We start from the raw sequence: 15,586 nt of genomic DNA, 5'->3' as shown, positions 1-15,586 counted from the left end.
TCTCTCCTTCTAGTCTTTGCCCCCACCACTCCCACCCCTTCTACCAGCTAGATCCTCATAACTCCTACAGTATTGCAGAAGTTCAAACACATGCTACTCTCTGAGTGTAACTCTGAGGGCAGCTGTAAGAAATCAACAGAAAAGAATAGTTGCTACTCTTTTATTAAAGGAAAAGTTAATGATCACAGGCATGAGCAAGTAGATTCTGTCACCAATTACTCATTGTAAGGCTTCCTACAGATTTGCAAACAGATCTCCTGCCTAGAGGCACTTACTTGCATCAGGAAGGCCTGAGCAGGGACATGGGAGGGACAGAGGATGGGAATGGATTTGGTGGTCTGCAAATGCCACGTGGAGGGAACTCTTGCTAACTCGTCCTCTTCCAAAGAACCTAACCATCATGGCTTCTTCAAAGTTGAAGAGCTGTTACCTTGATATACCAGCAACTAGACAGAGGCTAAAGTGTGGAGCAAGGAAACAGTTACATACCTCTTATTTAAGACCAAAAAAAAAAAAAAAAAAAAAAAAAAAAAGCAAGATTAGCTTTAGTGAGTATGGGTTTCTTGATTATTACTGTCATCATGTGAAAATGTGAGCTGACACTGCAAATACAATCCTTGGAAACAACCAGGACGTGTGGAAATCCAAGTATGTTATCATTCACTGACAACCACTAATGAAGACAGGGGAGCTTACTTCAAACCCACAAATAATTAGCACTGACAATAGAAGTATAAACAGAGCTTTATTTAATTAATTCCCTAATTGTTCTTTCCTGCTTTCCTATCTGCACTCCTGCTTTGACTTTAGCTGTAACGTATGCCCAAGACTTCCTTCTTTCAGCTTTATGATAATCATGTATCCGTTTGCTCAGTGTGGGAAACCATATCAGCTAGAATTCCTTTCCCTGCTTTATATAAATAATTTTTTTTTATGTTACGTTATCTGTTTTTCCACAATTCGGATGCCTGGAAATGTTCACTTATTAATATGGATAGCTTATCTAACACTCACTGTTAGATGCATTTCACAGTTAATATGAAATGAGAAGTGAACAGTTGATAATTCTGGAGTGATGAGGAGAACTCTCTGGATTCTCCATTCTGTTCTTTATGGAAACAAACTCTTTGTCCCTGTCTCCTCGCTCACCCACATTCTAATCCCAGCAATCAGAGAGCAGATGGATTGCTTTTTTGAGTTTTGTCATTATCTGTCTTTGTCAGGGAAGCATGATCAGTTCCTCATTAAAGGGCCAATAACAATGCCTTCTTTGCTCTGTCCTGAATGAGGAAGCAGCATTGGAACCTTTGATGTGGTGACTTCAAGTTGGGAGGTAAAAAGGCATGTTTGTGTCTGGCAGGAAAGTGACTCTCCATAGGGGAACGGCTGGGCTGAGGGGCCAGACTGAGAGACCCACTGAGCAGGAAGGACAGCTTGGAGGGGAATAGATTTGCAGCAGTCAGCTGCAGCAGCAGGTAGTCCAGAAAGTCAACCCTAGTGGCTGGAGTGGGTCAGCCCTGATCTTCTTACAGAGACTGCAGACTCTTTCCCAAGTGGCTTTGCTGGTTACGGGCAGCCCCGGCTTACAAAAGTTGATTACAGCCAGACGTTAAATCAGAGGCTGCTTAGGAATTTTGCCTGTGAGAAAAGCTAAGTGGTGTGTGAGTGAGGGGTGTGTTTGTATTTGTGCATGTTGAGTATGTTTGATGACAGTCATGCTTCCATTATTGACAGGATATGTTCTAAGAAATGTGTTTTCATTGTTGTTCAAACATCATAGAATGTACTTATACAAACCTAGATGGCATGGTTTTTTTAATTGTATAAATTTTTCATATGGAAAACTAAATGTCCCAGCACCATTACTGAATATAAGTCATTTTCCCTACTTGATCTGCAATGCCAATATCAAGGACCATGTATCAGGTTTCTATATATGTTCCATTACAATCTTATGGGATTATGGTCATATATGCAGTCCGTCATTGGCCAAAATGTCATTATGGAGTGTCATTATGACTGTATATGTTTATATGTAAGTTTGTACAATGCAGTTGGTATTCCTTTTGATTACTTTGTGTATAATATTTACTGAAAATATTTGCAGAAAGTTCCTGAGACTCACACAAACTCTGTTTGCCCCTGTCCATGTGATATGAAGCAGGTATCTGCTGACTTCCTTTCAACCTTTATTTGATAGGTATTTGCTGGATCGTTTGGGTGAATAACCAGCCTGGTGTTCAGCTCATGAAAAAATATGCAACAAGGAGTTCCTGCTTTGGAGAAGTAATGTTTTGTTTGAGGAAATAAGATGTCTGTTATAAACACTTAGAGAATATTCTCATATTCTGTAGAAGCAAATGAAAGAGTGTGGTAAAGACTGAGAGGAGATGTAGAATGATCCCATTGCACCAGGATGCTCTCATTTTCTCTCTCTCTTAATGAATGGAAAGGTTGTATAGATTATTTCAGACTTAAAGAATATGTAGCTTTGGTCAAAGAGCAGGCACATGGGAATAAGGAAGTCATCCTATGGTCACAGAGGATGTAGGGAACAGATTGGCCAGACTGAAACGGAAGGGCTGTGTTAGGATGCAGCGGGAAGTAAGGAGAATCCCCACCTTAACAAGTCAGGATAGGGTGTGCTTCCAGATACATTTGTACTTCCCTCCTGAGAACTTTTCTCTGTCCTGAATGAGGAAGCGACATTGGAAATTTTGATGTGGTGACTTCAAGCTGTGTGAGGTAAAAGGGCATATTTGTGTGTGGCAGGAAAGTGACTGTCCATAGGGGAATGGCTGAGTATGTATGTTCCCTAGCCACAAGCTTCAGTTTTTCATTTGACAGTACCTGCCTAGATATAGATCCACTCTGGAAACCCAGGGAAACTTTCCAATCTTCTTGTTAAAGCTGAGGATTGATTAGCAAGCGTGACCTCCCACCTGCTATAACTGGCTTATGGCTCTTCCGAAGTACCCACTGGCATTTTCAAGGTGTCCTGCACCCCTCCCTGCCATGTTCTTCCATAGAACACTTCCTTCAACTCCTTGAGTCTGGCCCCTTCCTACCAGAACCACAGTAGTTGTCAAACTTCTTCATTTGTTTGGATTTTCCATTCTAAGCCCTTCTTGTGGCCTTTCTGCCTGTGGTCTTATAATAGCAGTGAATATGCTCTGAATTCATTGTGGAGCTACCTTGTGCCAAGCAAGTTGCCAAAAGTTTTACATATGTTCACTTTCCTAGTCTTCATAATAATCCTTTAAAGTAGATCTACTTAACAGTATCCATTGAGCATCATTATATGGCAAAGCATTTGGGAATAAAACAGGAAACAATAAAGGCAGAGGCCATGCCCACAGATAACTTGTACTTAGCTAAGAGACTACTTCTAGTGGGAGAGATTAAGCCCTAAGGAGGTAATAAAATGTGTCCTGGATCTGAAATTTGAATCTAGATCTTTCTGACAAAATCATTTTCTTAATTTCCCAACTGCATCTACTTTTTTCTTTTTTTTCAGTTGAAATTAATTTAAAATAAATTATTCTCAGCAATTGTTCATTTGAAAGCAAGCTGACAATCAGGCCATTTAAGCCAGAGTGAGTCTTATGTGACAAATTATCACATAAAGTAATGAAATCTTTTCTGGACACTGTGTTCTGCTCTGGGTGGTGTGTTAAGGCCTTCAGAAGCTGCCTTCCGGGGTCTCCACAGGTCCAGGGGGTCCATTGCCACCAAGAGGCTTGTTGCTCATTATTGCATTTAGTACTATAGCAACGGCACCACCAGTGTCTATATTAAAACTTGCTCCAGGATAGCATTTTCCCCCGGGGTCAGTAATGAGTTTAGAGGAATGGATGTGGAAATGAGATTTGTTCTCACCCGTGGAGTGAATTATGTCTTGTTGGGGCCCCCAGGCTAATATTTCAGATTTGCCACAAGGTACTTCATCAAAAATTCTATTTTGGTTCCAAAAGGACCATGCATGCCTATTAGCAAATTCAGAGCATGCCTTTAAACTGTATGGTTTTTTTTTTTTTTTTTTTTTTTTTTTTTTTTTTTTTTTTTTTTTCCCCGTACACTGGCTCCATCCACTAAAGGCTTTCAGAATTAGCAGTTTGTGAAAACAGTCCATTTCCACGGGCCAGTGAATGGTGCAAAGAAGAAGTGCAGCCCTTTTATCTAACAAGGCTGAGTCTGCCACAACTGAGGTGAATCAAATGCAGAGCAGCCACAAATGTGTCAGCACATTAGGTATTCATTATCACATCGGGCATGTGGTACCACGCCAGACATACTCATGTGGCAGGATTTGTGTTTGCTGTCTGTCAAATTCTCTTGCCTCCATTTGATTGCCAGGGCTCATTTTAATGCCATTGAAGCGTATGGGTTTAAATACTCTCCAATTCAGCCTGGTGTGTTTGACATCTAATTCGCCACAACACGACATTCCAAAGAAACTGATTACAGAGATAAGTCGATTGAGAAATAGGGTTGCACATCAAAGCACTACCTTTCCGATAATAGAGATACTCAGAAAGCCTAGCTTGTTGGAGAAGACCATAACTGCTAGTTGTCTTTACAAGTGTTCTCTGTGATGGGAAATGGGGAGAAGGCATCTCTTTCAGGATACCCACTATGCTCCCAACCTCTCTCCCTCCCTTCACTACTTCTGCTATCTCCCAGATAAAGGGTTATATTCCCGAGCAATGATGACCAGCTAGTTTTCGCTAGCAAAAACCAAAAGGGCAGGGTGGTCTCCAGCCAATGACAGACCAAAGATGGATTGGCTTCAGAAAAGAGTGAGGGTCCCCACTTTTTCTTCCCAACCCCCATTATATTCATAGCCTTAAGAACTGCTCCCCTCCAGAATCTTGGCTATGATTGTCATAACTTACATCTTGTCTAGATCTGGGAAAAATTAATAATATGACTCCATTGATGCTACTCCAATTCTTCTGCTTTTTGTGTTAATTTTTTTTTCATTTTGTAAGCTGTGCATTTGGGCAGATGCTATCCCCCATTGGAGGTACCATTCCCATGCAGGAGTAAGGTTTCCATTGGACACGAGTCCTCTTGGCAGAACGCATTTAATGGAGTGCATTTTAGTGAGGGTCTCCAGCGTTGGTCTAATTGCTCTATAAGGAAACTCTCCTTCTTACTTGCATGTCTTAGTTTAGTTTTGGAAATTATTGTGTGCATAGAACAGTGTTTCTCCTTAAACAAACAAACTCACTCACTGTTTTTATGACCAGTGTAGAGTTCCAGATACTGTGGAACAGGAATTACTATATTAAGTCCTGTGTACATCATCAGCACTGTAAATTGGCCCTCACCTCCCATGAAGCTGGCAGCCTCTGGATCTTTGGGTTGTCTGTTTTTACCAGCTGTTAATTGTTAATAGATTTTCAGGTGTAGGTCATGCTGTGTAAGCATCAATCCTTAATTTAGGAAGGTCTGCGGCTGTCCATGATTGTGAAAAGGCAAGTGATAAACAAAAACTGGAGAAATCTCAGCATCCTCACTAAAAATGTCAAGCCCAGTAATGCTTCTGGTAGTAAAAGCAAAATTTATTAGTGAGAGAACAAACTTACCCAATAAAAAAGGAAAGTTAAAGAGGGAAAGCAGAGAAGGAAAGAAGGCCCCAGAAAAAGGTTGAAGAGAAAACATTTAAGAAATCAAAGCCATTTTAGAAAGATGAGTTAGAGAGCATGCATGGCATGATCTTAGATATCTTCCTTGTTCTTGAGACTAGAAGAAAAGGAAGGCATTTAGAGTGAGCTTTTAAGTAATTCTGCTTGGAAAAATGTATGATAAGAGGCCTCGCTATCCTCCATATCAGGGGAATGGATATACTGGTCCAGGGTTCAGTGGCCCTAAAGCCAAATTCAGCTGCTGCCTGTTTTTATAGGTCCTGCAAGATAAGAATGAGTTTATGTTTTTAAATGGCTGGAAATAAACCAAAAGAAGAATAATATTTTGCAACATTTGAAAATTATATAAAATTCAGATTTTAGTATCCATACATAAAGTTTCATTGGAACACAGCCATACCTATTTGTTTACGTATTTTCTATAACTGCCTATTCATTAAAATGGAAAAGCAGATTCCTTGCGACAGAGACTGCAGAGCCTAAAATATTTACTATTAATATCAGCCCTTTACAGGAAAAGTTTTTGGATTGCTGTATTGGTCTATTGACTCAGAGTAACTAGGAATTAGTTACTAAAGGCTATCACCTTTCCACAAGTCTGTCTAACCCTTCTTCATCTAGTCTTCTCTTTGCAGAAGGTAATCCCCTTACCTACTTACCCATTTAGTCACCTACTTCCAAGAGTTTCCAAGGGCTTATCTCATGGTGGATCCTGCATTGGGCTTTGTGGGCGGTTGAAGAGATGAATTCAATCTGTTGTCTGCTCTAGAGTACTTATAGTTTGTTTAGAGAGCATGAGAGGAAGAGCAAGATAAATTATACAGATGCATGATCAAAATGCATGATAGAGTGACACATTCATTTAAGAGGGTTTCAGGAATACTGACATGGGATTCTGAATCTCCTTCAGATTCCTTTTACCTGCATAATACCATCGTTCAGTGAGTTGCTCAGACCAGAAAGCTAGCCACCACCTTGCTTTTTCTTCTTCTTCTTCTTCTTCTTCTTCTTCTTCTTTTTTTTTTTTTTTTTTTTTTTTGGCAGTGGCAGGGATGGGGTTGGAGGGGATGGAGTCTTGTTCTGTCCTGCAGGTAGTGGCATGTTCCTGGCTCCCTGCAACCTCTGCCTCCTGGATGCAACAATTCTCCTGCCTTAGACTCTGGGTAGCTGGGATTACAGGTGCGCACCACCACACCCAGCTAATTTTTGTAGTTTTACTAGAGACAGGTTTCGCCATGTTGGCCAGGCTGGTCTCAAACTCCTGGCCTCAAGTGATCTGCCTGTCTTGGCCTCCCAAAGTGCTGGGATTATAGGTGCCAGCCACCGCACCTGGCCTAGCCACCATCTTTGACACCCAGTCTCCTGCCTTCTCTGTTTGTACTGCAGTGCACCCTGCACAGTGTTGCACGTCAAAGGCACTCTCCAGGGTTATACTTAGCCCATGTGGCCAATTGTGGCAGCCTAGACTCTCCAACTCCCTGGACCTTTCTGCCCTCAGAATGAATTATGTCATTTCTTCCTTTTGAAGAATATATTTCGAATTGTCAGCTTAGCTTCATTTCTGATGCTTCCTCCCTAATCTAGGCCACTGTTATCTCTGGCCTGGATCACAGCAAAAGCAATGGATCTTTCACATCCACTCTTGCATCTGTTCTGTTTAAAATTCACATATAATCACGCTACTTCTCTGTGTATGATGAGTCTCACTTTCCCCATATTTCTTATGAAAATATCCCAAATCTGGGCATGTCTCTTGAGACCTTAAACAATCAGCTTTTGAGACCTTAGAGCCTCGTTTGCATGACTCTCCCCTTAATTCCTTTCTTCTGGCCATGTGGCCATCTTACAGTTTCTGTAGGGTGAATATATAATTCATTTTTCAAAAACAAGACATTTGTGAGAATGAAAGGAGGCACTATTAATAATGATGCCATGGCAACAGGCTATAATCAGGACAGTCCCAGGCAAACCAAGATATAAAGTCACCCTACATTTCTCAGACATCCCACACTCTTTCTAACATCAGAGTCTTTGAATGTGATTATTTTTCCTTATCTGGGATTGCGTTGCCCTTCTTTACCTCTCAGTTTTTCAGAAGGTAAGTGAAATCCTCTCTTGATGCACAATCAGAGCACCTTCGCTCCTTCTAATAATTATAATTACATTGCAACTGATATAATTGTTTATGTTTCCAACCAGCATGACCAGTCCTCTTGGTCTGCCCGGGACTGAGAAAGTTGCAGGGATGTGAGACTTTTAATGCGAAAACCAGGAAAGTCCCAGATCAGCACGTGGGAATATCATTCCCTCAAAGGCAAGGACCACATTTGTCTTGTTTCCCACTGTAACCGCAGAACATAGAGTAGTTTCCAATAAGTTGTAGGTGCTCAAAAGACTTTAGTTGGTTGAATGAATTAAGAAAGAAAGGAGTACAATGAAAGAGAGGTGACTTTCAGATGGGTTAATCAGGGATGCTTTGCGTATAAGGTTCCATCTCAGCTTAAAGGATGAGTTATAGTTTCAGTACGAGGTTAGGAAAAGAATATTATAGACAGGGAGAAAACTTTCATTAGAGCCCCTCCTCTTTTCCTACTACTAAGTGCCACCTGGAAAGGATGTGGAGGTTCTTAACAATGTAATTTAAATGGCTGATACAGTTGAACGTGTTACCTACTCAGGAGTAGTTGCATTTTTAATAAAAAATAGAGCCTCCAGTCAAATGATCATCTCAAAATGGCAGACGTTTTGAACTGGGAATGGAGAATATAGTTTGAGGGTAAGAAAGAGGAGTGAGGAGGAAGGCCTACCTTCAGACTGGCCCCAAATGCCTTATCCTACAGGTGGCTTCCCCTCTGCCTGGGGTCAGACCACAGGGCTGTGGGGTCTGAAATTACAGCGCAGTATACAATCACATGAAAATAGTTTGGGTAGAGCACCATGGGACAGCAGTCTAATTGTTTTTTCTCAAATTTTCCAGGCCAATTGATCTGGGAGAGGTTATTCCTGCCCACTGTGCTTCTGGCATCAGTACTTGGCACCAGATGAGAAGTTTGCACTAGGAGAGATGACACAATCAGAAAGGCACATTAGAGCTTTCCAACTGGTAAAATGTTGAATACAGAATTTTCGGTGTTTCCTTTAGAGTATATAAATTCAATAAGTGGTAGCCCTCAATTCCTGTGAATTGAAGGCTTCTGACCATTTAATCCATGTTTGTTTCTGAAAATAATAGGTTATTAGACAAAAAAATGCATTTGAGATTCTAATTTTGTAGATGGGGAAACCAAGACCCAGAAAAGTTAAGAGTTGACCACATTGTACAGCTGGTTCATGCCACACTGGGACCAGGACTCAACTCTCCCAATGCCAAATGCTGTGTCTCTCCTTCCATACCTTCATTTTATTATGAAAACTTTTTAATATACAGAAAAATTGAAGAAATTGTACAGTGAGCACCCATGTACTCATGTCTTAGTTCATTTGGGCTGCTATAACAGAGTACCTTAGACTGGCTGACTTAAAAGCAATAGAAATTTATTTCTCATGGTTCTGAAGTCTGAGAAGTTCAAGATTAGGACTCCAGGATATTCAGTGTCTGGTGAGAGTTTGTTCCTCATAGATAGCATCTTCTGACCATATTCTCATAGGGTGAAAGGGGCAAAGCAGCTTTTGGGGGCCCCTTTTATAAGGATACTAATTCTACTCATGAGGGCTCTGAGGCCTCATCTCCAAGCACCCTCACACTGGGGATTGGGTTTTAACATATGAATTTAGGGGGACACAAGCATTCAGATTATAGCAACCTGCCCCCTCAATTTTACAATTTCCATTTTGCTATATTTGCTTTATCAGATATCTATCCATCCTATTTTTGAAGCATTTCAAAGGAATTGCAGACATTAGTACACTTCACCTTATGCAGATTATTATCTAAAGTTTGGTATTTGCTTATCTTTTTAGGTAAAAATTATACACAGTGAATGAGTTTTAACAAATGCGTGCATCTATGCCTCTCAAACCCCTGTATAGTACTTTGAGTTTTCCATTTTAAAAATTTCAAAACATGCTACATTTTACTTAAACAACCATCTTAAAATTGTTTGCTGTTGAAGATGTACTTGCTTATATAGAAGACATTTTCAAAGGAAACAGATTTGTGTAACATTAGACTCCAGTTTTAAAAGCAGGTTCTGTAAGGTGCTGTGTTCAAATACTTAAGAAGTGACTCTATGCAAATTTTAATTCATAAAAGATGAAGTCTCAAAGTCAAGGACATGCACTCATGTGGGAGACAAGTGGAGATATTCAAAGGGGATATATGAGGGACACAAACCCTTATAGAACATTGAGCATTGTTCCCAGCCCATTACCAACTTGGGCCTCCTCACTCCTCCATCTCCACACTCTGCATCTTAAAAAGGCAAATTACCTGGACATTTTCAACTGGGTTGGGTGTGGGATAAGAAAATGGGACAAAGCTGGGCACAGTGGCTTACCCCTGTAATCCCAGTACTTTGGGAGGCTGAGGTGGGCAGATTATGAGGTTAGGAGATCGAGACCATCCTGGTTAACATGGTGAAACCCCATCTCTACTAAAAATACAAAAAATTAGCCAGGCGTGGTGGCGTGCGCCCGTAATCCAAGCTACTCGGGAGGCTGAGGCACGGGAATCACTTGAACCTGGGAGGCGGAGGTTGCAGTGAGCCAAGATTGTGCCACTGCACTCCAGCCTGGGTGACAGAACCAGACTCTGTCCATGCCGCCCCCCTCCCCCCCAAAAAAATAAAAAGGTAAACGGGACAAAAACAAGTCACAAGGTCTTTTGTTTCTGCTATAGAAATGTTCTGTTTGGCTACAGTAACCCCCCCCCCCCCGCCCCGCTCTTTTATTTTCCTTTTTGCTCCTATGGAAACTAATCAGAAAAGCTAGAGCAGTTTTGAGAGGCAGATGCTGAAGAACGATACTCCACACTCCCTTCATAAGCTCCCTTCCCACCCATGCTGCAGGATGTGTGAGTGCACACACGCACACACACACACCTCCTGATTGTACCAAGAAGCCAAAAACAACTGACTTTTCATGGACGAATCTGTGGGTAACTAGTAGTTCAGTACTGTCTTCAGGCATGATGGACTCTCCCTGGGGAATGCTGCACCCAACAACTGGGAGACACTTCAAGCACCTTAACTGCCAATGTTTTATGTCAAAAGGTAGAGACAAGTCATAGGAGGACTTGCTGCAGCCCCTTATAGTAGGCGAATTGACCCCACCATGGGAAGTCGGCTGGTCCAGAGGATAGTAGCAAGCTCAAGGCTGACAAAGGCCTGCTCCCCTGGTGGCTTCCTAGAGCAGAATGTATGGGCAGCAGTAAAATCAGAAAGGGAATGTATTTTACTTTTTTTTTTTTTTTTTTTTTTTAAGATAGAGTGTTACTCTTACCCAGGCTGGACTGCAGTGGCACAATTTCGGCTCACCACAACCTTTGCCTCTCGGGTTCAAGAGATTCTCCTGCCTCAGCCTCCCGAGTAGCTGAGAGTACAGGCGCGTGCCACCATGCCCGGCTAATTTTTATATTTGTAGTAGAGACAGGGTTTCACCATGTTGGCCAGGCTGGTCTTGAACTCTTGAGCTTAGGTGATCCGCCCACCTTGGTTTCCCAAAGTGCTGGGATTACCGACGTGAGCCACTGCACCTGGCCTTTTTAAATTATTTTCTTTTTTTACTTTTAAAGCAGAAAATGGGAGGGGAGAAAGGATTAAAAGAGAGAATATTCTGGAAGTCTTTCTGTGGGAGCTCCAGAAAACCTTTTTTGAGAAAACAGAACATTTCAGTAACAGCTGGGCCTTCAGTCAAAGCAGATGGTCCAAAATGAGGAATGGGAGAGCAGTACAAATAATATCAAGTTGTTGGCTATGGGAGCACTGTGGGAACATGCTAACAGTTGGGTTAGGTGGAAGTCCTTCAATGCTGACCCAGCATTTAAAAAGCATACATTTAGGCCTTCTCTCTTGGCATCTGAGCATGGCCAACTCTGGAGAGCTGCCTCCACCACTGACTGGTGAAGAAGGTACATCCTTTTTATTTTTGCCAAAGCCAGTCCAAATGCCCTAATATAAACCTCTAAGTGATTAACATACAGAAGAAAGTGACTGGTGCCAACTTACTGCAGTCCTGGTAGTTTTCCTAATGATTTGAGAGAGCTAAGCTTGTGATTAGAATTCCAATCACCAGGCAGGATGGGGGGACTCTAGAGCTTTTGGATAGGCCAGGAGCAAAAGACATAAAAACAACAAAGGAACAAATTTAAAAATGAAACAGCACATTAAGATGAACAGGAATGCACATTTTCTATCCCTGATTACAATCAGAGCTGGCTATTTTTAGTGTATTTCTGATGAGTCTACTTCACTGTACTTCATACCAGAATGGCACAATGAGTGGTATTTGCTCTCTATTGGCCAGTAGCTGAAGAGATGAATCTCCATGGAAGTGTGAATATAGGGAGTGCTGAGGCTGACATATGGTGGATTTTTTTTAACATCTACAAAAACAAACCACTTTCACTAATAATATAACGTGTGTGTGTGCACATGTGTGTGTGTGTATCACACCCATCCATTGAGTTTCAATATTCAACTCTCTTTTGCAAGGAATAAAGTATTTTATAGCCAGATAGTCATCCCCAAACTATGATTTGTAATGTTTGAGTTGCATCTAGGTAGTTTATGGCACTGACTTAGAAAGGGTATTAATGAGGTCTATGCCGAAACTTTCAGCAGATAGAATACTTGATTTTTATTAGAGATAGGTTTGGGTTGAGGGGCCATTTTTATGAACTCAATCGTAAAAGAAAAAAATAGAATACCATAACCCAACTCTGCAAATACTTTCTATATAAGGTGGATACCCTGACAAATCTTATCCCAGCTATGCAGAGAGAAGTAGAAATACCTCTTCCAGTGTGGATTTAGAAATTGTAGGTTCCTCAAGAATATACATTGCATATTGCTTCTTCAACTGGTCATCCCCTACTGATTAAATACCTACTATGGGTTTGGTGCTAACTGGAGACTGAAAAGAAGAGTAAGACAGCCTCGTCTTCAACGTGGTCAATGAATTCACCATCTTAATAAAGCCATGAGAGGAAAAGTGTAAGAAACAAACCATTTATAAACAATTAGGACTAGGTATATCCAAAGAAATCAGATGACACATGACTTTGAGCTAGGGGAGATTATTTGTACTGGAGTAGCTCAAACATATTTGATCTTGACGTTTTCTGTAAGCAAGTGACTCCTTTTGCGTGTCTTTGGGGAGTTCATTTCCCAGGCATTTTAATCTAAGAAGGATACTTTTACATTGGAACACCACCAAGTTATTAATGTAGCTTCTTAACAACGTTGGCCATTGTGCTTACAAAGTATATGCTGCTTTTTCATCAAACATACAAGTAATTGAAGAGAAAATAAATAAGATTTATTTTTCTTCTTTTGACTGACAAGGCTTAATCTGTCTCATGCAATCTTAATCATTTCAAGTCAGACTACCCCTGTCAGTACTTGCTAGATTCTTTATGGACGTCAATAATAACTGTAATCTATGGAGCAGTCCTGCGGTTAGGTCAGTACAGCCAGTAATTTGCAAGCCTGGTTCTACAATGGCATCTCTTAGGGGAAGAACTGCATTGAACTTGCTCATCTGTCTGAACCCTGTAGAGAAGGATCAGCCAGCTGGTAGCTTTCTGTGAGATTTCTCATGGCCTTTTGCTGTCTTCAAGTTTGTGGCTTTAAGAGAGGCCTTTGGCAAAGTTTTGATTGCTGTGAATACCCTCTTATAATGGTTCACTTTTCAAAAGGTTTTCACATTCATAATTTTCTTTAATCTTCATAATTTTCTACTATATTGGGAAGAATTGAGTCTCTTCCCATTTTATGTCTCATGAAAGAGAAACAACAAGGCTAGTTGAATGTACCAGGTGACATACAGCCCTTTAGCCATACAATGATGATCACATCAAGGTTTCCAGACCACAGACTTAGAGTCTCATTCTATCTCTTGTGTAAGACATAAAATTTGTTTGATTAGTTCTGTTGACAATTATATACAGACTTTGGGAAACAAGTTATAAATATTTGACTGTTTGGTTGATGCAAAAATTCCATTCAGTTCTGACATTATCTACCTGGAACTAGCATCAGATCTCATGAGTTAAAGGTCTCAGTTCCACGATAGTGCCCCCATGTCATACTCCAATCCCAAATCCTGAGTCACCCATGCTTCTGACCAACTGGCTATAAATTGAGGGTTCTCATCACTCCCTCCTCAGATTCAGTAATTAGCTAGGAAGGCTCATAGAAGTCAGGAAGGCATTTAACTTAACTTTACCAGTTTATTATAAAGGACACAAATGAACAGCCAGATGAAGGAGTACACAGGGCAAAGTCCAGAAGAGTCGTGAATACAGGATCTTCTGTCCCTGTGGAGCTGGGGTACACCTCCCCCAGAATGTGGATGTGTTTGGAACAACAATTTGGAAATTCTCTGAATCTTGATGTTTAGAGATTTTTTTTTTAATGGAGATTTCATCATATAGGCATGATTTGTTAAATCATTGGCCACCCAAGTTCCAGCGCCTACCTCCTCCCCAGAGATCTGGATGGGTGGCCGAAATTTACATGCTTTTAATCATGGTTTGGTCTTTTTGGCAAACAGCCCCCATGCTGAAGCTATCTAGGGACCACCAGTCATCTCATTAATATAGAAAAGACGCTCATCACTCTAGAGCTTCCAAGCATTTTAGAAGTTGTGTGTCAGGTACAAAGGATGAAGACTAAATATTTTTTATTATACCATAGATTTGAATAGACATTTATCCAGGAAGACATTCAAATGGCTAATAAGCACATGAAAATATCCTCAACTTCATTACCCATTAGGGAACTGCAAATCAAAACCATAGTGAAATACAACTTCACCCCCACTAGGATGGCTATAATAAAAAAAGAAGATGGACAATAATAAGTGTTGGAGAGGATATGGAGAAATTAGAATGCCCACTCATTGCTGATGGGAATGTAAAATGGTGCAGCTATTTTGGAAAATAGGTAGGTAGGTTCTCAAGTTGCTAAATATAAAGTTACCATATAATCCAGTAATTCCACTTCTGGGTATAATCCAAGAGATAGGAGAACATACATCCACACACACACTTGCACATGAATGTTTATACAGAATTATTCACAACAGCCAAAAATTGTAAAGAACACAAATGTCTACTGCCTGATGAATAGATAAGCAAAATATGGTATAGCCATGCAATGGAATATGATTCAGCAATAAAAAAGAATGAAGTAGTGATGCATGCTACAACATAGATGAACCTTAAAAACATTGTGCTAAGTAAAGGAAGATAGTCACAAAAGACTGTACATTGTACAATTTCATTTATATTACATATCCAGAACAGGCAAATCTGGAGACAGAAAGTAGATTAGTGACTGCCTATGGCTTGAGGAAAGGGTAGAGGGAATGGGAAGTGATTAGTAATGGGTAATCAATTTATTTTAGGGAAGATAAAAGTGTCTACATGTAGAGAGTGCTGATGGTTGCACAACTCTGAACTCATTAAATTGTATGCTTTGAGTGAATTCTATGGCATGTGCATTGCATCTAAATAAAGATGTTTAGAAAAATCAGCAAATAGTATCACCTGGAGTTGGGCCATCCAGACAACATGTAAGTACATCTAAAATTAAGTCTCCAAGCACTGCAATTCTCATTTGCCCTCTGATGAACTTGGTGAACTGGAACTCGAAGTCAGTTCTCCTTGTAAATAAACAATGCTGCTGCTGTAAGAGCTAATTAACAGTGTTGTCAGATTGGCTTTGCCAGGGAGCAGGCAGTCATGGTCATCCTGAAATTAACATACAAATTAC

At 40.6% G+C, this 15,586-nt stretch overlaps 1 protein-coding gene across 3 annotated transcripts in view; it reads left to right on the top strand.

The window, feature by feature from the left end:
- CTNNA2 (catenin alpha 2) overlaps nucleotides 1–15,586 on the top strand; it is a 1,167,663-nt gene that overhangs the window by 836,298 nt on the left and 315,779 nt on the right. Inside the window, exon 1 of one of the 3 annotated variants that reach the window (XM_077958576.1) lies at nucleotides 1,154–1,333. The gene's annotated coding sequence lies outside the window, so the exon portion shown is untranslated. 3 annotated transcript variants of the gene reach the window in all.

Source organism: Macaca mulatta, chromosome 13, assembly GCF_049350105.2.
Source record: "Macaca mulatta isolate MMU2019108-1 chromosome 13, T2T-MMU8v2.0, whole genome shotgun sequence".
Lineage (NCBI taxonomy): Eukaryota > Metazoa > Chordata > Mammalia > Primates > Cercopithecidae > Macaca > Macaca mulatta.
This window is presented reverse-complemented; position numbering and strand designations above follow the sequence as displayed.